Source organism: Dendrobates tinctorius, unplaced genomic scaffold (assembly GCF_039654945.1).
Source record: "Dendrobates tinctorius isolate UK_male_01 unplaced genomic scaffold, ASM3965494v1 ptg000019l, whole genome shotgun sequence".
NCBI classification, from domain to species: Eukaryota; Metazoa; Chordata; class Amphibia; order Anura; family Dendrobatidae; genus Dendrobates; species Dendrobates tinctorius.
In genome coordinates, this window is record NW_027361687.1 from 84,955,899 (window position 1) to 84,976,120 (window position 20,222).

The window sequence follows — 20,222 nt, forward strand, 5'->3', positions numbered from 1 at the left end:
CCCGGGACACTCCCTTCTGGCGCCCCCTGCTCCAAACATAAAGCCTGTACCTCTCCTTTTGTCCTCCCATCTGCTACGGTCTCTGGATGAGCTTCTGCGAGGATAACGTTTCCTGGTGAAGGGATGTCTGTAAGAAGGGGTTGGTAGGCAAGGGAATTTCTTATTTCCTGCTTTTTCTAACAGCACGTCTAAAACTGGCCCAAACAAATATTCCCCCTCGCACGGGATGGAGCAGAGACGAGATCTTGCCTGGATGTCTCCCGGCCAACATTTTAGCCATAGAGCCCTTCTTGCAGCATTGGATAGGCACGCATCTCTGGCCGCCATCCTTGCCAAGTCTGCTGAAGCATCATCTAGAAAATCTGCCGCGTTCTGAATTATTGGTAAGGATTTTAAAATGGACTCTTCTAGAGGCACCGTTCTCTAGTTGGGACTCAAGCTGATCCAGCCAGACCATCATGGATCTGGCTGTGCAGGTAGCCGCAACAGCTGGTCTCAGAGCGCCAGCCGACATTTCCCATGTCCCTTTCAAAAAGGAGTCTGCCTTCTTATCCAGTGGATCCTTTAGCGATGCCATGTCATCAAAGGGGATGGAGCATTTTTTGGAAGCTTTAGCTACAGCTGCGTCAAGCTTCGGCACTTTGTCCCATCTGTTCACTAAGGGGTCTTCGAAAGGGTATCTCCTTTTAAAGGCCGGTAGTAGGGAGCCCCTTTTTTCCGGTTTCTTCCATTCTCTATCTGCTAGGTTTTTAACCTTGTCTTTTTAATCAGAAGGACCTACGTTTTTTCGGGTCTAGGCCCCGAAACATTAGATCCTGTGCTGACAGATCTGGCTTGACGTCGGCTGCCCCCATGGTGGACCTTAAAGATTTGACTAAACGGTCCATTTGATCAAGGGCAAAGCAAAAGCGGTTGGAGTCTTCCTCTGAAGATGATGCAGAAGAGGAAGTCGAGGGCTCTGTGGAATATCCGCCTCTCCCCGGGGCAACTGAGGAGTCTGACTGAGACTTTTGCAGCTCTAATCTTTATCGAGGATTCACCCTGGGATAGGGAATTTTGGGAATCCTTCATCTCTAATGATTTCTGAGGCTCGTGGTGAAGTCAGGGGTTTCTTCCACCGCGTGTAAGAATGGGGAAAACGTAAGGGGCTATGTACTTTAACCCGGTCTGGGTTTTTTTTTTTTTATTTTTATTTTTTTTTTTTTGCCCCTGCCATCTGTCGCACGCACAGCTAACACAATTTCTTAGGGTAGGCTTCTGGCAAGGGAGCACTGCAAAGGGCACATTCCCTATTTTTCCTCTTACCAGAGCACTTCTTCCCCTAGGAGACAAAATATAAGGGGAACACTGCATCAGGGTACATTCACAAATCTCTTACCCAGGCAGTAGGAATAGGTACCAGATCACGGGGGGCAGCGAGTTGGATCCTTCAGTCTGGAGGAACTCTTGCGGCTAGGCTGCGCGCTTCGTCCTCGACTCTTCAGCTGGGAGCCTGGGTGGGATCTCTCCGAGGAACGCTCCTGTTCCTGCTGAGTGACTGGAGCCTCTGGCTCATCCATTGCCGCAATGGGCCGGACACAGCCCTGCAGCGTTTCTGTGCTCCTTTTATCCACCCACGGACATCCTGATTTAGAAGGGGTGTGCCAGGGGTTGTGCCCACCTCCCCGCTGTCCCAGCCGCCACACCAACATCCATACCGCTGCGGCGTACAGGGAGGGAGAAGCCGGCCGGCACCCAACTTCCGGCCCCATGCCTCCGGCTCCACTGCGTCACTTCCGGCCCCATTCCTTGTCTCGGCCTCCAGGGACGCGCAGGCCGACAGCGCGCAGCGGCCTGACCGAGCGTGACACCCCCCCCCTGCCGCCACACCGGTTGGCGCAGCAGGGAGGCCCGGATTGGGGACGACCGCAAGGAGCAGATCCGGAGGGCAGGGGGATCCTCACCTACTGGCGCTGGCTTAGGAGACTGCCATCCTCCGGACCCCGTTCCCACCTGCTCCGCAGACTGCCGTGGAGACCTACCCGGACCCACCGTGGCACTTCCAGGGACCCCACACTGGCCGAGGTAGGAAACCCACTCGCTACCTGAGTCGGTCAGCTGGCCTGGGAATTCCTGACGTCCAGAATGGCACGATCTGTAGGGAATCCCGTCCTCCAGGAACAGGAAACCAACTGATGCATGGGAGAGGTGCCGCCCTTATATATCTGTAGGTTGTTCCTGAAGGGCGGATCCCCTCTCTCAGGAGGTGCTGTCATGGACGATCAAATAAACAAGACTTAAATCTCCAAGGACTTATCCGCCATCACCCTCAAGAAACAGAGATTCTTGAAGTCGTTTACTGATGCCATCCTGAAAAAAGCTCCCTTTTCTGATTGCTCTTCCCTTTCGGCATCCATATCACAGCTGGAGATAAAAACATCCAAGCCAGAACCTTATTGGACATTAATTTGGCATGTAGTCTGAAGAGGAAACCAGCAAAAACACCACCGCTGAAGGAACCCGAGGGCGCCACCTGAAATTTGTAACGTTATCCACTTGCATGAGTTAGCTGCCACTTTTACCCTTATTAAGAGTTTGTAAACGTCATGTAACTCCTAGATGACATGTAGTGCTTATCCATGATTAATATTTGGTTCATTTAGTTTAAACTTTTAAAAAGAGTTCTGACTCAGTCTTGTGTCACAAACTGATATTAAGATCCAGCTGCTATCTGAGGATGAGGTCCCCTATACTAACCCTCTTCCTAACCCCCCATCACTTTGCCGCTCCCCTCTTCTTTTCCCTTTCCATTCCCCCCATCCACCCAGTTCTCCACTCCCCCGTCCCATACCTCCCTCCGCTCACTCTTTGGCTATACGTTTAAGTCGAGCAACACTAGAGCAGTTCAATTTTTTTAATTTCTCGAACGCTCCCTGAACTGGCATGTTACGATTGACGTTACTTACTGTTACTTGCCATTGAATTAAGATTAGTAATTTTTGTACTTATATGATCATATTAATATCGTCTCTTTTCTCTCACTGTTGTATTCTACCCCCTTTCTTTTACCCTTCCCATTTACCTACATGCACCTCTTACCCCTATAGGCACGAGAAACAAGCTACAACACAAGATACAAAGCCATGACTGACGCCGATAAGGTGCTCACATTTGTTTCATTTTTAATGCACATGGGTTGAATTACCCAAGCATGAGAGAGCTCACGTTGCAGTTATTTAAAAAAAAAAAAAAAAAAAAAAACATGCAGGCATACTCCTTATACAGGAAAAGCTAAACAAACTTCCCTTCCCACCTTTGAGCGCTCAATTTATGATAAATGGTACCATTCAACAACTACACAATCGGGATCAAGGGGCATGTCAGTGGCAGTAGCGAGGGAAGTGTCCTTTCAGTTGAGAGAAATGATGGCAGATCCACAGGGATGTTACGTATTAAAGGACTCCTGGATGGTACTCTAGTAACTCTATACAGTACTGTATATGCCCCGATTTAAAATAAAAAAAAAAATAATTGGTTTAAACTTAGAAAATTGATGTTTTAGGGAGGGTGTACATGTGGTCGGCGGGCATTTTAACATGGTGCTGGAACCCATGCTAGACACCAAGAAGCAAAGTACGGTATCTCCTAGCAATCTGCATAGAATAAAATCACAACTGGGGTTCCTGCAACTGATCGATTCATGGAGATATATAAACCCAGCCGACCGCGACTATACCTTTTATTCCCACCCTCAGATCTTATCACCGTTTAGAATTATATTTTTGTTGCCAGAATGATGCTCTCTAATATGAAATGATCTAATCCCTAATATTTACTCTGACCACTCTGCAGTGTCTTTAGAACTGTTGCTATCTAAATCATACCTCCGGTGTAGAACAAGGCGGCTCAACGAGTCCGTGTTGCGAAATGGAGACGTTAAATCACGAATGAACACAATACTAAGTCAATATTTTGAACAAAATTTTTCACACAAAATCTCTCTACAGATATTATGGGAAGCGCACAATTCAGTGGCAATAGGTGAATTGGTATCCATTACTTTTTTTTTTACTTTTTTTTAAGAAGCGACCTAAGGAAATCCCCAATCTATAGGAAGAGTTAGCGGTGCTCGAGCTAAAACACAAACCTAAAACTGACCAGCAAACCCTAGATACACTACTTCAAAAAAAAAAAACCCAACTCCGACATATTCAAATCAAGGTCCGCTAAGTTCTACGCCTCATGGAAAAATAGAATGTATGTGCATGGGGATAAAGCTTCCAAATTTCTACTGTCTCAGTTGAGGAAAAGGCAAGCCCATACACTGATTAACTCGATCAAAAATGATTGAGGCGAGAATTCGCAAAACCCTAGGCATATAGAATCAGCATTTCTTGGTTATTACAAAATTTATACAATCTGCGGCCTGAGGAAGCGAATGATGACGCACTTAAGACAGCTGGATATACAATCCTTTTTAAGTAGATTGAAACTGCCGACCCTGACAGGCCCCCCAAAACAACTCGATAGACCCTTTCTACTGGATGAGCTATGGTCTGCCCTGTCAAAGTGTCCTACAGGGAAAGCACCTAGCCCAGATGGGTTCTCTGTTATATACAGGGTGGTCCAAAAGTAGGTGGACAGTATGTGTAATAGGGTTATGAAGGGGGAGATTTATCAAACATGGTGTAAAGTGAAACTTACTCAGTTGCCCTTAGCAACCAATCAGATTCCACTTTTCATTATTCAGACTCTTTGGGAAATGAAAGGTGGAATCTGGTTAAGGGCAACTGAGTCAGTTTCGCAGCTCAATCTCCCCCAAATCTGTTTTCTTTTCAGATCATTCAGATAACTCATAATGGCAAATAATTTAAATACAGATCAAGAAAAATGGATTTTAGGAGTATTGGAAATCTCAATGCTGAAACAGAGCAAATTAGGTTGAAAAATTTGGTACTCAAGCCCCATAAACCATTTACCGCATTCGTGACAAATTCGATGCCACTGGCTAAATCCTTAATGCACCAAAAACTGATCAAAAGTCCACCAGAAGAGTCTCAAGAATTGAGAAATTCACGAGCTTCCATCATGTGAATTCTGAAATCTATTGGGTGGAAAGCTTATCGTCCACGTCTAATTCATGGTTTATTGGAGGATGATCCAGACAGGCGGCTGTAATTTAGTGAGATTATGCTTAACGAAACTGAAGAAAATCCAGTAATTTTAGATAACATGTGGAGTGATGAAGCTTCTTTCAAATTATCTGGCCATATTAGCAGACATCATTGTATTTACTAGTATAATGAGAAAATGCATTTAACAGAGCAACAATTAAATGAGCCTGGTGTCATTGTTTGGGATGGTATTTCAAGTTTTGGGGTTTTTGGACCTTAGTTTTTGATGGAACAGTCACAGGAGATAAGTATCTCGAAATTCTAATGAATCAAGTTGTTCTCCAGTTACAGCAATAGTCTAATTCAAATTACCTTTATTTCCAACAAGATGGGGCCCCTCCACATTATTCGAGTAGTAAGCGAGTATCTTGATGAAACGTTTCCTAATTGAATTGGCCGAAGAGGCCCACTTGATTGGCCGGCACGTTCACCAGATTTTACCTCAATGGATTTTTTTTTTTTTTTTTTTTTCTTTTGGGGAGTACTTAAGGACAAAGTTTGTAGTTGAAAACCAAAAAGTGTCAGTGATTTGAAAAATTACGTAAGAGATGCATTTCAATAAATTAATACCGAAAGAGACTTGTGCAAAAATGTTTGTCGAAGCGTAAGAGGCAGACTTTGAAGCTTTGCAAATTGTGATGGAAAACCGTTTGAGCATCTTCATTGATAAAATTTAAGTGCTTCTGTATTATTGTTGAAAATAAAATTTAATTGTCAAGGTTATTCTTGTGTCAGTAAATTTTATATATATAAATCAAAATAAATTATTTTCTGTCCACTTACTTTTGGACCACCCTGTATTATATATCCTTCCCCTCTCTATTACTACCACATTTATTAGTTGTGAGCAGTGTAGTATTGGAGGGTCTTGGAAGCTAGAATATCATTAAAGAGGGCAAAGGACCCAGAGCTATGTAGTAGCTATAGGCCAATATCGGTTTTAAATGACTTGAAACTGCTGTCTAGTTTCATGGCAAGAAGGCTGGCTAAATTTTTACCACATAGTATATCGTTAAACAAATCCGGCTTCGTAGGCGGGAGAGAGTGAAGGGATAATACCCATAAGGTATTGCATCTACCACAATATGCAAAACATCGCAAACTTCGATTGGTCGTTCTTGGAACAGATGCGGAAAAGGCCTTTGACAGGGTAGACTGGATTTACTTGGGGGAAGTGCTTGCTAGTTTTGGGTTCCCATGTTAAATAATAGCTGTAATGGCAATGTATAAAGACCCTACGACACGTATCGAGATTAATGACTCCTTTGACAGACACATTCTCCATTTAAAAAAGGTACACGGCAAGGCTGTCCGATATCCCGTAAATATAGTCCCATAAAAGCATAGAACTTTAATTGGATATTCAAGTTAAAGATTAACCACTCAGTGCACATAATATAACATAAACAAGCGTAAATAAATAACATTAACCTGTCAAATACCTAAACTGTCCTGCTGTCCCTACCTGACTGTGGAGGTTGGCACCCTAAAAGATACGATTTTTTGGCGTGCCCACTCCGTGACGGCTGTCCCAGACTAGCCCTGATAACAGGTTATTAAGTACATTAGTGCTCTTGTATAACAAATACTTGCTCTTTGTAAATGGTCATTTGTCCAGCTGTAGGGATATTGTTGTGTGTAGTTATCTGAGCCATTTTGATTTTTGCTTTTTTGGCCATTTCTATGGTGTATAATCCTGTCATAGGTGACAGTCCTTAAAGGAAAGGACCATTGTTTGATGTATTTGTTATACAAGAGCTCTAATGTACTTAATATCCTGTTAGTCCAATGTTTTAGGCAATAAGTTCTATCCTTTCATCTTTTATTTGCTTGTTTTCCCACTTGTAGTTAATCAGGGCTAGTCTGGGTCAGCCGTCACGGAGTGGGGGCGCCAAAAAATCGTATCTTTTTAGGGTACCAAACCTTTGACAGGAATACCGGCCTTGGTGAAACTATTGGAACAATACAGAAGCCTCTCTAATTTCAAGGTGAATGTTTATAAATCCAAGGTATTGGACTTGCGTATATCTCCTAACGCTCTGATAAAATTGAAAAACCTATATCTTTGTTTGGCCCAAACAATATATCACATACTTATAAGTGAAACTGGGTAGAGCAAATAGGGACTTATTTCAACTAAATATCCCTCCCTTGATTGCATCGGTGGAATCCTCCATGAAAACGTGGAAGGACACTTATCTTTCGTGGATGGGGAGGAAAAATTTATTGAAAAGCTTAATCCTGCCAAAGTTCATTTAGGTTTCAAATGCTTCCCATAACTATCCCAAAATCCTTTCTTTCCAGAATTAATTTTATGCTCTGTAGTTTGGTGGAAACAGAAACCCCGCCTATCTGATCGTACATTGACTCTCCCCAAATCCAATGGTGGGATGAGAGCATCGAATATAGTGAAGTATTATCAGACTGCAATGCTTTCTAGGATAATTGATATATTGCGAGGGTCTCGTGACAAACAGTGGATTGACGTGGAGGAGGCCCTTGCTCCTTGTCCTCTCTGCTCAATCTTCCTAACATGTTACCAAACAAAGTCAGCTCTCCCTCTCCACAATGTGTACACCAAAGCCACGATGAAGGTAAGGTTAGAGACTGCAGGAGCCCTCACCCCACCCCTTTCCCCCTTACTTAAACTTTCAGATATTCTACCCCACTCTTTCCATACTCGTGGCACTATTCCTGGAGAATTGTCGCATGGCGAATGTACCTATTGACCGACTCTTGTTGAGTGGGACACTCCCTTCGCTATTGGAGCTACAAGAGATACCAGGCATCTTGAGCTTGAACTTTGTCCAATATGGTTCTTTCTGGGAATCGTTGAAATATTACCCCAAATCGACCCATCTTGCGTGTCCCCTGACTACATTCAAAACCTTATACGCAACAGTTCTTATTCCCATGAAAATAATGTCCACCATCTACCAAATATTAAATACTGCAGATTGCTGCCCCAAAAGGGCTTTCATTACACATTGGGAAAACAATCTGGGCTACAAGTTTACACCGTCTCAAATATCCCAAATCTACAAACGCTCCCATGGTCCGACCCAATGTGTCAAAAGTGCAGGAAAATTCTTTTAATATCATTTCTAGATGATACATTACTCTGAAGTAAAGTCACCGCTGGTGGGCAGGCGCTTCAACTAATTGCTGGAGGTGTGGGGACACTAATGGCACATATCTTCAAATGTGGTGGTCGTGCCCTACTCTTCAATTCTGGCGTCAGGCAGAAATGTTTATCCATACTGGGCTAAACAGAACATTCAACCTGACACCTGAAATAGTTATTGAACTTTCTGGTTTGACCTGAAGAAAAATGCACCTCTCATCTAGTGCAACACATTTTGACAGCAGCAAAATTAATTCCTGTGTTTTGGAAATCAATGACTGTACCTTCCACCCACCAATTATGAGAAGGTAGATTTGTTATACTATGTAACTGGCATCAATGAATTGCACTCAAATGACTTTGAAAGAAACTTGGCATCCGTGGTCACACTTTAGGACTATTTTATATACACAAGCAGGACTAAAGTAGCATAACTAAATTACAACAATAAGGCTCTGAAAATAGACGTTCTTCCCTCCCTCCCCTTTCTATCCTCTTACCTAGATAACCTCCTCCTATCTGTACTCCTCTCTCTCCTTTTATTTGACCTTATCCGTATATTAGTAGCCTGTGGTAAACCTGTTCCTCTTTCGTTTTTTTTTTTTGTTTTTTTTTATTGTACAATTAACCAAATCTTAAAGTTGGTTAAATTTCTCGTCATATTAATGACATTATAGTTGCAGCAATTCAAAGACTTCATACTCTTAAGGGCCTGTCACACTATGCGATATCGCTATAATGTCACTGGTTTTTGTGACGTTATAGCGATATTGCTATGTCTGATACTTACCACCGACGGCTCCTCCGCTGGTTGCGCGAGAACGTCCTGGGCCATTTCTCGTCGTCAGCTTCCTGCTGTGGAGACGAGCGACGCATGAACGCGGGCGGGAGGACGTCAGGATCGCCGCGTCTGACAGGTAAGTAGCGACCCCCGACCCCTGCTATGTCGCTGGTGAGATCTGCCTGTGTGGCAGCTCACTAGCGACCACTTAGCGATGCACCAGCGATCCTGACAGCATCATATCGCTGGTCGGGATCGCTGGTACATTGCTAAGTGTGACCGTACCTTTACATGCGATTGTCGCACATTAACGCTATTGACTTTTGGGGTTAGTCAAACTGTTTCTTATTCTATCCTGTAGGACAACCCTGTGCTGTTGTGCTCAGATTAAAGCCTGTTTAGATATTTTCTGCCTGTAATGTAATGATATATCTGCTGCATTCTATTCTGGTTTTTCTTGTTTTTGTATCTATTATACTTTCAATAAAAGGACCATTGAAAAGAAAAAGAAATGGTTTGTAAACTTTTGATCAAAGACATTTTGATATTTTGTGTTGTCATGACTTAAACGAGAAAGCCCAGTAGTTTGACAATTAATGGCTTCACCCCACCACTAACCATGAGTAGAGAAAAAGTTTTTGTATTAATATTCTCTGAATAAAGTCTAAGAAAGCAGAATTTCTGCTGGGTATGTAAACTTTTGGGCACAACTGTTTAGTACTAAGTGGGGAAAAAAACAAGTTATTGTAATTACACACTTCTGTGTAACATTATGATTAATCCCTTACAGTTACAGACCTTGGTCATACTCAGTCTGTCATGATTGGCTGATACTTACCGATCTTGAACGTACAGATTACGTCCACTCAATTTTGCACGCAAATAGTGTGTGCTCTATCGTCACTGGGTGTCGGCTGATTCTGAAAGCTGACACTCTGCTCTTGGTGCAGGTGAGGTGCCAGCACCGCTCCCAGCAGTTAATCCCCCTAAATTCTGCAATTGCAGCGTTTGGCAGGCTAGCGCCATTGTTGTAACAGTGCTCGCCCTGACGCCAGTATATTAAACAGTTTATTGGCTGTGAACTCCCAGGACCTTTCTGACGATACTGTGAGCATGAGAACTTTCTCAAGTAAACCATGTCAGTCAGGCTATAAGGAATTCACCACAAGATGCTGTGCAACAGTAGCACACGCTGCTCAGTGTCTCTGCTGGATAGCAGGCTTCATGGTTGCATCATGTAACCATGCAGCCTGCCATATAGCTGTAGCAGAGAAGATCAATGTTTGTCTTTTTAAAGGCTTGTTACCTCTAATTTGTGAAGCAGTCAGAGGTAAATGATGCCACTTTTGGACATTTAAACAGTGTTCACACATATTGTAAATTCTACATATTCTGCTGCTTTCCTTGCACAGAAATTGTTTGGTTGAGCTGTCCAAGCAAAGTGGGTGTGATTTCATGAAAACTGCAGCCCATGTGCGCTTAAAAACAAAGATGCACTTTTCCGCTCGTGTCTTCTATGTCCAGCTTAAAAATATGCATGTAAAATATTGCAGTTTTTAATCAAAACTTTAGTGTATTAAAAACATTAAAATGCGGCTTCATATCTGCATTAAAGATTCATCAAATAAGGGGGAAATGCATAAAAAAAATGCATCAATCAGAGAAGCTTGTTGTTAAGTTTGGTGCGACCCCTGCAGAGAACAGACACCAGGAGCCAGGTGTCATATAGCGAAGCTACATATAGATGGGAAAATTCTGGCACTTCCAACTGTGAATGAAGGAACAAAAAGTAAATCCAAATGTCCCAACTATAGATGAGCAGGATGCATAGATATCATCCCGTCAGCCCTGTCTTAACAAAATCCACACGAGTCACCAGAAGGTAAGATATTGGCGGCCTCCTATCCAGCCACCAGGTACCACTGATCTGGACGCTGTACCTGAGTCCCATGAATTGATTCGCTCATCTCTAGTCCCAACTATCCCAGAAACAGAGGACAGTCTTGGATTTAGTTCTACACCTTGAATTCTCAGGCACCTGCTGAATTTGCCTCACTGTCAGCACCTCTCTGACGTCTCCTCCTGTCAGGCAAGAAAAATGGTAAATGGGCATGGATTGGGTATGTCCAGGGGCGTGGCCCAAATTTAACGCCGCATAATTTGTCCATCTGTCTGTTCTTCAAATGTTGTGAGGTATGCTTCTACTTCTGTTTTGCTCAATAGCCCAGCAGATCTGTATCATGTGAAATGTGCAAAAGCAATGAAATGTAAGCTTCGATCAGATGTGTCCGAAGCATGTGATTTCAAAAATAATTAACATAAGATAACCATTATTAACTTGCTGAGGTCATTGGTCTGTAATAAGGTAGTTTGAAGCCATTTTTTTTTTTTAAAGTAAGCATTAACCCCTTTACCACCAAGGGTGGTTTGCACATTAATGACCGGGCCAATTTTTCCAATTTTGACCACTGTCCATTTGAGGTTAAAACTCTAGAACGTGTCAACGGATCTTGGCGATTCTGAGCTGGTTTTCTCGTGACATATTGTACTTTAGTGGTAACATTTCTTCTCTATAACTTGCGTTTATTAAAAAAAACGGAAATATGGCAAATCTTGACATTTTTTTTTATGCCCTTAAAACTAACATGTGACACAAAATAGTTACTAAATAATATTTCCCACATGTGTACTTTTACACCAGCACAATTTTGGACGCAAAGTTTTTTTTTTTGGTTTTTTTTTTCTGTTAGGAAGTTAGAAGGGTTAATATTCAATGTAGTTTTGAGTAGCTTGAGGGGAGCAGTTTTTAGAATGGTGGCACTTTTGGTTATTTTCTGCCATATAGACTACAAAAATGATCTTTTAGCAACAGTTGTATTTGCCCAAGGGTAATAGGAACAATTCGACCCCAAAAGTTGTCCAATTTGTTTTGATTACGCCGATACCCAATATGTGGGGGGAAGCACTGTTTGGGCACATGGCAGGACTCGGAAGAAGAGCGCCATTTGACTCTCAATCGGAATTGAAATCGTATGCCATGTCGCGTTTGACGAGCGCTTGATGTGCCCAAACAGTGGAAACCCCCCCCCCAAAATGACCCCATTTTGGAAACTAGACCCCCTAAGGAACTTATCTAGATGATTGGTGAGAACATTGAACCCCCAAGTGTTTCACTAAAGATTATAATGCCTGAGCGTGAAAATATAAAATCCTATTTTGTTCCCACAAAAATGATTGCTTTTCTTAGTACCCAATTTTTAATTTTCCCAAGGGTAGCAGGAGAAATTGGACCCTAAAAGTTGTTCAATTTGTCCTGAGTACGCGGATACCCCAAATGTGGGAGAAAACTACTCTTTAGGCACATCAGGGGCTCAAAAGCAAAGTAGAGACATTATGGAATGCAGACTTTGATGGAATGGTCTGCGGGTGTCATGTTCTGTTTGCAGAGCCCCTGATGTGCCTAAACAGTAGAAACCCCCCCACAAGTGACCCAATTTTGGAAACTAGACCCCCTAAAGAACTTATCTAGGTGTGGTGACAACTTGGAACCCCCAAGTGTTTCACTAAAGATTATAATGCCTGGGCGTGAAAATTTAATGTAATATTTCGTTACTGCATGTAACCTGTGTACCCTATCTTTAGGTTTGGGTGTGCAGGCCGTGCACAGGTATGCTTTAGCCGCCGCATGCGTCCTTTTGACGGTGTGGTGATCGCACCAAAATGCAACACGTTGCGTTTGGCGCAGGTCGCTGCACCGTCAAAAGGACTCATGCGGCGGCAATAGCATACCTGCGCATGGCCTGCGTACCCAATGCTAAAAATGTACGCAGGTCGCATGCAGCGGAATGCGCTCTTAGGCGGAGCTGACCGGAGGAGGCGCGGCAGCGGGCAGAGCTTGAAGAGAGATTGGACAGGGATCAGTGATTAGCACTGGTGCTTGTAGTCAGGTGGCCCAAAGGGGGGTGAAAAAAAATCAGCAGGCACAAGCTCTGATAAGTGAACTGTCACTCATGAAAGTTTGGTGGCTGTGGGAATGCGAATACGGAGTTGCGCAAAGGGGGCTGAGGAAAAAAGTAAACACGAGTGTTGATCGGTGAACTGCGTCACCAATCAACGTTTGGTGGCTGCTAAATGCACAGGGGGGTGGAGGGGGTAAATAAGAGGGAAGGGGGGATTGGGGGGGTGAAGCTAGATTGGGTGGGGATCAGGCAACACTTTCATTTGTAGGGTTTCAATTCTTTCTTCAGCAGGTATTGTGATGCTACAGGCTGCTGTCGCACCACAATACCCAGCACACCAGGAGATCCAGCAGTATGACCACTCTGTAGGGAATCCTCAACTAGCGTGAGGGCCCCTGCAGAGCTGTCATACAGGTTACAGGCAGATCAGGGACAGGTCACAGCGGTCACATCACTGCTGTGACCTGTCATTGGTGGGATCGGTATGTGGTATACTGCCGTTGGTATACTGCCGTTGGTATACTGCCATTGGTATACTGCCGTTGTGCCCTGCGATTGGTGCGATCGATCGCACCAATCCAGGGGTTTTTTTGCCGGTGCCTGGCGATGCCAGGCATCGGGCCTAGGACCTCCATGGTTTTAGACGCTCCGATTGGTTGAAACAATGAGAATCACTGTGTGATGTACTGTGTACGATTCATATAGTGTCTCGTGCTTGGGTGTGAGGAAAAACACAGGAGACACAGGTGTGATTAGCAAGGACTTGTATTAATACATACAAGCAAGCAAAAGTTTCACACAGTTTGCAGATGCAGAGGTAGGAGACACAGCACGCCAGAGTAAACTTTAAGCATAGCAGAACTTCGACAACAGGTTCATGGTCTCTGCAACTGTGGCTTTAGCAGGCAGCAGGTTTCCAGTGTCCACAAGTGTTCAAAAGTTCATCAGCAGCAGATGGCTGGAGTACCAAGTCCAAGACTTCCAGGAGCCAGGTCACAGGCTAACTGCAGACTTGATTCTGAAGCACTGATTGCTGAGCTGAGGCTGCTTAAGAGGCAAGAGGGAGAGAATCAGGGTGGGAACATGAAAGCTCGAAACGCCATTTAAACTGAGGGCAAGATAGCTGCAGCAGGACAGGAAGCAAAATGGCCAATGGAAAAATCTGAATTTCAAAAAACATGTAAAAAAAGACTGAGAACTAGTGTTGAGCGTTACCTTCTGATATCGGGAAATATCGGATCGGATTGGACCGATACTCCAAAAATATCGGATGTCGCCGATACCGGAAACCAATGGAACACAAATATCGGAATGAAAATAAACCCTTACTTTCCTTGTAGGTTAATTCTACATGAAGGAAAACAACTAAGAATAATGTAGAATGTATTGGGAGAGGTGGAGGAGACATTAAAGGCATAGAGGTTTAGCCCAATCAAAAGGAATAGCAGGAATTCATTTTTTTTTTTTCTTAAGACATTCTGAGTTACAAAGATATTGACTATGTTAAAGGGGTTGTCCGGGCTTTGCACATAATCTCAGTGCATATCTGGGCTGCAGAATGCTGACAAGTAATTTCCCTTCTGTAGCTAGTCTGCACGGTTTCCAAGATATCATCTCTTGCTTCTAAGATAAATGTCCAGGGGGGGGGGTGTGTTTTGGCATTGAAATGTGAACTGGTCGTTTCCTCCTCCACAAGTTTCACTTTCCATAGATCACTGTTCAATGTGTGTATGGGGGAGGAGCAGCTGGGTGGTCTGCTCTCTGCACTGAGGCTGTTAGAGGGGGAGGATTTGTTACTGTCTGAGGAGGGATAGGCTTGTTCATGTGGTCGGGGAGGGCCTGTTGCTATGGAGGGTGGGGTTTTTGCTATAGAGGGCTTGTTTTTAGTAGAGTAGGAGGAAACTATAAGCACAATAAAGCAAATCGCTAGCTCAAACTGTCCCTCAGAGTCAGAACAGCAGCGTCCTGTTCCTAAGTAAATTCACAGCAGAGTGAACTGAAAATGGCGGCAGCGTCTTTTATAGTGCATCATGACATCATTTCAGCAGCTAATCACAGCCATGCCATTAGTTAACATGCCTAATATGCATAACAGGATTTGCCCACTCTTAGGATTCCTCATTGGCTGAATAAAATCAAACTGGCTCATTGCATTATGGCAACTTCCGATTCCGGTATTCGATATTCTAAAAGTATCGGAACTCCGATACCGCGAATATCGGCCGATACCCGATATTGCAGTATCGGAATGCTCAACACTACTGAGAATTTTACACGCTATGATTAGCTGTTTTGATCAGCCAATCGCAGCGCTTGGTAGGAAGGGAGGGCGGCAACAGACCTCGGGATGTCAAGGCCATCTACCATAAGGTAAGATGGCATCAGAATTTTAATGCAATCACCGCGACTTAAGTCGCTGATGCGCCCCAGGGGCCGTGGGATACTCTGTACCGGGCCGGTTGTCTTAAAGGGATGTGTCACAGTGGCAGTAACCCGGTCTGTGGCCCCAGGCTGTCATGTAAAAGGGGTATAATTGAATGGGAATAAAGTTTATGTAGTGATTCGTGATGCCAGTTGGAGTGTTCGACTTTAGTATAGCCGGCACTGCAGATGATCCCTGGGGGAGTAGATGGTGATGGCAGTGCAGATGTTTAACCCTCTCCTACTAGGGCGACCCCCAGAGATTGTGATGGAAATATAAGGCACAGAGTAATAAGCAGGGCTGTGGAGTCGGAGTTGGAGTCGGTATAAAATGGACCGACTCCTAAAATATATAATAAATTGGGTACAGTAGTTCAATGCAGAATATGCTGAATATTTTTTCATAGGAATTTGAGAAAGTTATGAAATGTCCTATAAGTGACTGGTCTATTCCTGATCTAAGGCTACATTCACACAGTGTTTTTCCTGCGTTTTTTGAGGATACGTTTTTCAGTTGCAAAAGCAGATCAGCTTTTTAAAAACCCGCATCACCTGAAAGGTTTTTGAGCTCATAGATAATTTCAATAGCAAGAGCAGATTAGAAATCTGCTCTATCTATATATCCATTTATCCATATCTGTCTATCCATATCATATCTGTACCAAAAAGAATGAAAGCCGGATAGCACACAGGCTAACACTCCTTTTTTTAGCACCAGTCAGGTACACCTCATAGCTGCCCAAAAGGACGCCCAGGACAGGCATTGCTCGTCTTCAGTAACATCAACTGATAAAATAAATAGACTGCATTCATCACCACATCTTCTTAAGGTGCAGACTTTATTTTCAAGTGTAGGGGTGTGAAGTATGAGGCTCTGCAGCAGCTGAGGTGTGCAGTATGAAATTCTGCCCCCCCCCATGTTTGATCCTGGCTACGCCCATAGTGTGAATGTAGCCTGAGGATCTAGGCTTTATCTTAGCCGAGATAAGTCAGTGTGTGTGTGTGTATGTATATATGTATATGTATATATGTGTGTGTGTGTGTGTGTGTGTGTATATGTGTATATATATATATATATATATATATATATATATATATATATATATATTTATTATGTGTGTGTGTATATATATATATATATTAGTACGGACCAAACGTTTGGACACACCTTCTCAATCAAAGCGTTTTCTTGGAATTATATACAGTAATTAACAGAAGTGTGAAACAACTGAAAATAATATGTCTTATAGTCTAGGTTCTTCAAAGTAGCCACCTTTTGCTTTGATTTCTGCTTTGCCCGCTCTTGGCATTCTCTTGATGAGCTTCAAGAGGTAGTCACCGGAAATGGTGTGCCCTGTCAGGTTTAATAAGTTGGATTTCTTGCCTTATATATGAGGTTGGGACCATCAGTTGTGTTGTGCAGAAGTCTGGTGGATACACAGGTGATAGTCGTACTGAATAGACTGTTAGAATTTGTATTATGGCAAGAAAAAAGCAGCTGAGTAAAGAAAAACGAGTGGCCATCATTGCTTTAAGAAATGAAGGTTAGTCAGTCAGAAAAATTGGGAAAACTTTGAAATTGTCCCCAAGTGCATTGGCAAAAACCATCAAGCGCTACAAAGAAATTGGCTCACATGAGGACCGCCCCAGGAAAGGAAGACCAAGAGTCACCTCTGCTGCAGAGGATAAGTTCATCCTAGTCACCAGCCTCAGAAATCGCAGGTTAGCAGCAGCTCAGAATAGAGACCAGGTCAATGCCACAGAGTTCTAGAAGCAGACACATCTCTACAACAACTGTTAAGAGGAGACTTTGTGCAGCAGGCCTTCATGGTTAAATAGCTGCTAGGAAACCACTGCTAAGGACAGGCAACAAGCAGAAGAGACTTGTTTGGGCTAGAGAACACAAGGAATGGACATTAGACCAGTGGAAATCTGTGCTTTGGTCTGCTGAGTCCAAATGTGAGATCTTTGGATCCAACTACCATGTCTTTGTGCAACACAGAAAAGGTGAACGGATGGACTCTACATGCCTGGTTCCCACCGTGAAGCATGGAGGAGGAGGTGTGATGGTGTGGGGGTGCTTTGCTGGTGACACTGAGGATTTATTCAAAATTGAAGGCATACTGAACCAGCATGGCTACCACAGCATCTTGCAGCGGCATGCTATTCCATCCGGTTTGTGTTTAGTTGGACCATCATTTATTTTTCAACAGGACAATGGCCTCAAACACACCTCCAGGCTGTGTAAGGGCTATTGGACCAAGGATGAGAGTGATGGGGTGCTACGCCAGATGACCTGGCCTCAAGTCACCAGACCTGAACCCAATCGAGATGGTTTGGGGTGAGCTGGACCGCAGAGTGAAGGCAAAAGGGCCAACAAGTGCTAAGCATCTCTAGGAACTCCTTCAAGACTGTTGGAAGACCATTTCTGGTGACTACCACTTGAAGCTCATCAAGAGAATGCCAAGAGTGTGCAAAGCAGTAATCAAAGCAAAAGGTGGCTACTTTGAAGAATCTAGAATATAAGACATATTTTCAGTTGTTTCACACTTTAATTATAAAATTCCACATGTGTTAATTCATTGTTTTGATGCCTTCAGAATGAATCTACAATTTTCATAGACATGAAAATAAAGAAAACTCTTTGAATGAGAAGGTGTGTCCAAACTTTGGTCTGTACCGTGTACATGTATACAGTGTATTACATATTTACAATTTATTACAAGTTGTATTCCAATAAATAGATATTCTGTTCTATCTAAATATCTTTATTATTGGATCATAGAAATGATTAAATGTCTGATGTTCACATTGTACTACAATAAATTTTTCACTTAAATATAAGCAATATATGTGGGAGTTGGAGTCTGTGTAAGGGAAATGTCGGAGTCGCAGGTTTGGCTTACCGACTCCACAGCCCTGGTAATAAGGCAGGAGGCAAGGAAAGTCACTTTATCATTTACTGTAGTTCAGGTGCAGTTCAGAGGAGATATTACAACTCTCACCAGGTTACAGTCTGCTCTGCAGAATTGGAGTTATCCTTCTCTCTGCTGTGACTCGGTGTAAGCTTCCTGCTATTCTAATCCCTTCAGGTACCAAGGCTTCCCAGAGTCTAGAACTTCTAGTATAGCATCTACTCGCTGTGTTTTCCTCCACTGGCAACTTGCGGCTTGGATCCTGTGTGAAGCTCATGTTCCTTCTTACACAATCCTTCACTGATCCTAGTTTGCTGCTGTCTTCCCCAGGAAAACACTCTGCTGGTGGTTGTATAAACTCACAAGTCTCTCAGCTTACCACCCTGCTCTGAAAGCATGGATGGCCTAGCGGCTGACTCCCTGAATCTTCTTAGCTCTACTCCTGGAGGGAGTGGATGTAATGGCTTCCAGAAGCATTTTCCATCTTCTCCACCTTCTAATTCACTGAAAACAACAACTCTGCTCCTCCCCCTCCCAGTTCAGGTGTGTCTGCAAAGCTCTAAGCTTCAGACAAGTAAGGGAGTGAGGTAAACTGTGTGTTATGGTCTCTAGCAGAGAAAGCATAACTCCTATTGCTCACAACATACAAAACAGTACATATTTAACCCTTTTGTGGCAGTAAAGACGCAGGGCGCCACATCGCGATGTGCATTAAATGCCATGATGTACTATCCTGTCCATGGGGATGAAGTCCCAGGTCACATTGATGGTTTAGCAGTTCATATAGCAGAAAGGGGTTAAAATCTCCTCTGGGAGTAATGTGTACTGTATGTATCCCAATAGTTTTGTTCATATGGTATGTAATTGTGCTTCTTCCATGGTGACAGGTGGAGGGAGACTGCTCCTCTTATGTGTAAATATGCTATGTTAATGAGAATAATCAGTTTTGGTATATATTTTAGGAACGCAGAAACAGCCCAACACCCCAAAAGCCCATGGAAAGAAAAACATCAAAGACGGGAAAGAGGAATCCAAGAAAAAGAGGTAAGCTCTGAATACGGCTATCGTTCTGGTGTCATTTCATTGTACTGTAAGGAGTCGTTCACATATCCAGTTTTTATTTCCATTTTTGGATCCATTTTTAGATAAGTAAAATGGAAATTAAAGGGTTCAGTGCAAAATTAGTTAATTTTAAATGTGGACGGGAATGTCCTAAATTGTCTTTTTTTACTGCAATCCGATTTTTAGCATAAGTCAATGGTACACGGATCATAATGTATGTTCTTAGGCCGTGTCATCCGTTAGCAAATTTTTTTTTAACAGCACTTTGAGTGCCCATAACACTGGAGGTGTTCAGATACACTTATAGTAAAAATGAATTAGTTGCAAGCTCTAAATTTGTTGTGTGACAACCCTTTCCAGAGATGTTTTCCCAGACACGCATGCCTGAATAAATCTGGGGCTACAGTATGACATGTTGACCTAAAGCAATTCGCCGGAAATGTGTCACCATGTAGCAACAGCCATATTCAGACATTCGTGTCTTTCAACCCCTGTGAGACTTTTCTTTTTAGACTCTTAGAAAATGGTACTCTTGTGGTGGTCACCAGTTTGCCTTCAGTTGGCTTTTTCTTGCTAATAAGTTTAATAAATAAGCTAAACCGTTTTTGACAGAGAAAAGGGATATATAGAAAGATAAAAGCAGTCAGATTTGATAACATCTGTGGACCCTTTTTGAATGTTTTATTGCTAACATGTGGAGTGCTCTTGAGAGTTAACGTATGGCAATTTCTGGCTTTGTTTTTCAGATTCTGCTCTTTAGGGTAACGGTGTAACACTTCACCCTATTTTCCCAAAATATAGCGACCG

General features: G+C 43.1%; 1 long non-coding RNA gene across 1 annotated transcript in view; it reads left to right on the plus strand.

The window, feature by feature from the left end:
* The window catches only part of LOC141082741 (uncharacterized), an 80,120-nt gene extending 60,737 nt beyond the window's left edge, over nt 1-19,383 (plus strand). The window contains exon 3 of the long non-coding RNA XR_012230572.1: nt 19,316-19,383. This is a non-coding gene — a long non-coding RNA (uncharacterized lncRNA). The remainder of the gene's footprint in view (nt 1-19,315) is intronic.
* The last annotated feature ends 839 nt before the right edge of the window (nt 19,384-20,222 follow it).